Below are 5,000 nucleotides of genomic sequence, written 5' to 3' on the forward strand. Positions count from 1 at the left end.
GAATAGACAAAAAATAAAAATAAAAAACCAAAAAAAAAAAATGAATAAAAACAACGAAGAAAATGAATGCAACGGAAGAAGAAAAATAAATGAAGGAATAAGGTAAAGAAGAAGAAAAGACAAACGAATCTCAGATGACCTTAATCCTCAGCCTTATAAATGAGGATTTAGAAGGGGGTGACGGGAGAGGGAGGGGAAGGGGGTGGATGACAGGGAAGGGAAAAGGAGAAGACAGGTAAAGTCAGGGGGGAAGAAGGAGGGAGAGGGGTACGAAAGAGGGAAGTGGGACAAAGGTAAAAGATAGAGGTGAGAGGAAGGGAGAGACAGGGAAGAGAGGGGGGGTAGAAGGGGAGAAGGAGAGCAGGGGAGGGAGAAGGGGAGAAAAGAGGCAGAGGGGAAGGAGGGAATGAAGAGGAGGATACGGAAAGAGGGGAAGAAGAGAAGAGAGCCAAAGCTAAAAGAAGGGAAGAGAGGAAAAGGATATGAGGAGAGAGTAGAAGAGCTGAGCTTAGGGAAAGGATGGGGGTGGGGCAAGCAAGCTCCGTCTGGATCATGCAGTTAGGATAGATAGACAAACAGATAGACAGATATAGACGGTATTTTTTATGTATATTTTATCGTCACATCTAAACTATGACTACAAGGATCACACTTTGTAACTACTGCATTCATTTGCTGATATTTTCTGAGATGGTCGTCTGAAACACAAAAAAGACAGACAGACAGACAGACAGAGACAGAGAGAGAAAGGAGAGAAAAAGACAGGGAACTAGAGGGAGGTCTAGGGGAAGAAAGAGAGAGAGAGAGAGAGAGAGAGAGAGAGAGAGAGAGACAGAGAGAGAGAGAGAGAGAGAGAGAGAGAGAGAGAGAGAGAGAGAGAGACAGAGAGAAAAGGAAAGGGAAACAAAGACATAAAGAAAGAAATAGGGAGAGAGAGAGAGACAGAAAGAGAGGGACAGGGAGAGAGACAGAGAGAAATGGAAAGGGAGAGAAAGACACAAAGGCAAAGAGATATATATAGAGAGAGACAGAGAGGGACAGGGAGAGAGAGACAGAGAAATGGAATGGGAGAGAAAGATAAAAAAAAAAAGATAGTGAGAGAGAGAGAGAGGGGGGAGGGAGAGAGAGAGAGAGAGAGAGAGAGAGAGAGAGAGAGAGAGAGAGAGAGAGAGAGAGAGAGAGAGAGAGAGAGAGAGAGAGAGAGAGAGAGAGAGAGAGGGAGGGAGGGACGGAGGGAGGGACAGGGAGAGAGAGACCGAAAGAAATGGAATAGAAGAGAAAAAGAAAAAGAACTAGATAGTGAGAGAGAGACAGACAAAAAAAGAGAAAGAGAGCGAGTGAGCCCACACCTCGCCAGGTCGAAGTCTAAGCTTCCTCAGCGAACATGTCTCAAACGTGCGTAGTTGTCATGGCAGCGTCATAAACAACAGCCAGAGGACGGCTGAGGTCAGGGCCGAATGGCTTAGGGTGGGGGAGGGGGTTTGGGAGAAGGGGTTGGAGTGGGGGAGGGGTGGGGAGAGCGGGTTGGAGTGGGGGAGGGATGGGAAGAAGGGGTTGGGGAGGAAGAGGAGTGGGAAGGAGTTGGGGAGGAGGAGGGGTAGGAAGAAAGGGTTGGGAAGGAGGAGAGGTGGGAAGAAGCGGTTGGGGAGGAGGAGGGGCGGGAAAAAGGGTTGGGGAGGAGGAGGGGTTGAAAGAAAAGGTTGGGGGTGGGGGAGGGGATGTGATGGATGGGTTGGAGTGGGGAAAGGGTGGGAAGAAGAGGTTACTGCTACGAGATACTACAATAACTACTACTACTAATTTAATTGATATCATCATCACCTAAAATGGAGCAAGTGAACGCATGAACGAACGAGAGGAAAGTACGGACACCTTGGGCGGGGCTAAGGGATAGAGGCAGGTAAAGAGGGAACAGGGAAAAGGCGGGGTTTAGGGTGTAGGAGGCGGAGTCTACTTTCTAAGGAGCTGGATTTAGGGTAGTAGGATGGGTGGCTCTGCGTTGTATGGGCGGGATCTTGTTTGTAGGGGACGTGGCGGGGTGGTAGGAGTAGGAGGGGAGGCAAGGAAAAGGCGTGGCTTACCTCGCAGGAAAGGTCATGACAGCGTTGGGGCGGGGCTACGTATGTAAGGGGCGGATTTACCTTACGTTTTGTTGCTATCAGAAGCGCGGGTTGACCGATGGGACGTTGGAGTGGGCGGAGTTTTCTTGTTTTGTTTGTTTGTTTGTTGTTGTTTTTCATGAGGGGAGGAGTCATTTGTGCTTGATAGTGATCGAGGGAGAGGGGGAAGGGAGGGAGAAGGAAAGAGAAAGGGGAGATAGAGGAAGGGAGGAGGAAAGGATAGGTAAAGGAACGTAGGTGAGGAAGGTGAAAGAGGGAGGAGAGGGGATGGAGGACGAGGAGAGAGGAAAAGGGTGAGGAGAGAATAAGACAAAGAGAAAGAGAAACGGAAAAGGGAAAGGAAGGGAAGGGAGAAATGTGGGGAAGGCAAGAAGTGGGAGATGAGTGGAAACGATAGGAAGGGAGAACAAAAGATTACGAAGGGAGAAAAGGGAAAAGGGCAAGAGAGAAGAGGAGACAGGAGAATGAAAGATGAAGATAAAGAAAGGGAAAGAGAACAAAGAAAGGTTGACAAGAGAAAGAAATGCGAAAAGGAAGGGAAAGGAAAAAGAGACACAAAGGTAAGAGAAAGAAAAAGGAAAGTCAGAGAAGGAGAACGGTAAGAATGAAAGCAACGCGAAAGAAAGAGAAAGGAGTGAAAGAAACGCGAGAGAAAGAGAAAGAGAAAGGGGAGGGGGCTGAGGGGTGGGGGAAGGTGTAGTTCCACAGGGTTTAAAAGCCAGCGCTCCCCACGTGTTGACAAGCAAATATGCGGAAACAGACCTTTAAACTCCTTTGGCAAACGGGAAGTGGCTGAACAAACGCCTCTCGATGTGTTATTTCCAAGCCCTGTTTGCATTTCTTTTTCTCTCTTTTATTTGATTAATTTATGTTTGTATTTGTTATTTAATTAGTTTTATTTGTGGAGTTAGTTTTTGAAATTTATGTTTTGATTCGTTGTTGGATTAGTTATATTTATTTTGATAAGTTTTAGAAAATTGTGTTTTGATTTGTTATTTCATTAGCTTGATTTATTTGATACCTGTTTCTATTTAGTATTTTTTCTTTTTACTTTTTCAATTTCATTTCTCATTTTCCAGTTTTGAACCATTTTGGTCGAGGTGTTTTTCTGTCTTTAGAAGAGAACTAAGAAATATGAAAAAAAGTAATGACAAGAATGTAATGAATGCCAAGAACGTGTCCGATATACCTCGAAATAACGAAATAATTTGGATGGAATGAGTCGTCTGAGATGGTATGCAAATGTGGTTTAGCGTGAGGGAGTGTGAGGTACTTTCCAGATGGTAGGGAGTCGTGGGAGTTAGGGTGGAAGTGTGATGTCCCGCGATTTAGTGTGTGAGGCTTTGGCGACCCAGCAGAAGGAACGGTGCAGGAGAAACCCAAATAAGTATTAAGAGGATGGAACGATTTGAAGAAGTGTAGGAAAACAAAGTCATATGGGGGTTTCTGCTGAGGGAGGCAGTGATAACATAAATAGCCATAAAACGTTAGCTAACGCTAGAACCATCGCATCAACAACAGTATCATCAACATCACCATCAGCAACAACAACATACACAACATAATCATCATCATCATCATCATCATCATCATCATCATCATCAACAGCGACTACTATAACAAGAACAACAAGAAGTGCAGAGCCAGGGATGATTCGGACAACATCCTCTCCCACCGAAATAACAATGGCAAACCGCCCCGCATTAATAACAACAACCAGACTGTTGCTCAAGAGGCTGTAGTGCCAGATAGTGCCAAGTCTCATCTCGGGCTCCCTCCTACAGGAAACTTGAAGGAGGGATCAGAAACTCAAGAGGAGGAAACGTTTAAAGCCCACAGGAACGTTTAATACATCTTAGGCGAGTCGGAAACGTTAATGGGCAAACAAAACTTTTCGACTTTAAACGTTTGCATATATATTTTTTTCTAAAGGAGATGAGAAAGGGAGGCAAAAAAAAAAAAAAAAAAAAAATAGAGATTTGCTAAGATAGGGACGAGACAAACAATAGAGTGGATATGTATTGGTAAATTATTGTAAAATAGAAAATGAGAAAAACACTTAAAAAGGGAACATGATGGTAACGATGGCAATTATAAGTGATGGTGATAATAATGACAATGGTTATGATGTGAATAATGATAACGATAATGGTTGTCATAGTGATAATGGTATGATGATAATGATAATAATGATCCTAATTGAAATAGTGATAACAATAATTATTGACATTATTTCTACTTTTATTATTATTGCTGTTGTTGCTGTTATTGTTATTATTATTATTATTATCATTATTATTATTATTATTATTATTATTACTGTTATTATCATTATTATTATTAGTATTATTATTATTACTATAATTATTATTAGTAGTAGTGGTAGTAGTAGTAACATCATTATCATAAAGATAATAATTAATATTGTTATCATCATCATTAATGTGGTCATAATGATGATGATTATAATGACAATGATACTGATTACGATTATTGTAATAATAATGGTAATTATGATGGATATAATGCGAATGGCAATGGAATGTTATTGATTATGAAAATATTAACGATAATGATGGTGACAGAATTGATAATCATAGTCATGGTGATAATAATACGGGACAGTAATGGTACTGATAATAACGACGATCCCAGTGATACCAACGGCGAGGCACAGAAGAGCGGCCGCGCTCGCCTCCGGACAGAGGGAAGAGAGGCGACGAAACGACGACAAAAAGGAAGCGGAAGACAGAAAGAGAGGATAATTGAGTCCAACCTCGGGAGCGGTTTACGAATGACTCCCTCTTACGCTGCCTTAAGCCGGGATTATCCTCGATGCTCGAACTCCCTTTACTTTCGAGGTGGGCGGGGGGGGGGTTG

Source organism: Penaeus vannamei, chromosome 20 (genome assembly GCF_042767895.1).
Source record: "Penaeus vannamei isolate JL-2024 chromosome 20, ASM4276789v1, whole genome shotgun sequence".
Lineage (NCBI taxonomy): Eukaryota > Metazoa > Arthropoda > Malacostraca > Decapoda > Penaeidae > Penaeus > Penaeus vannamei.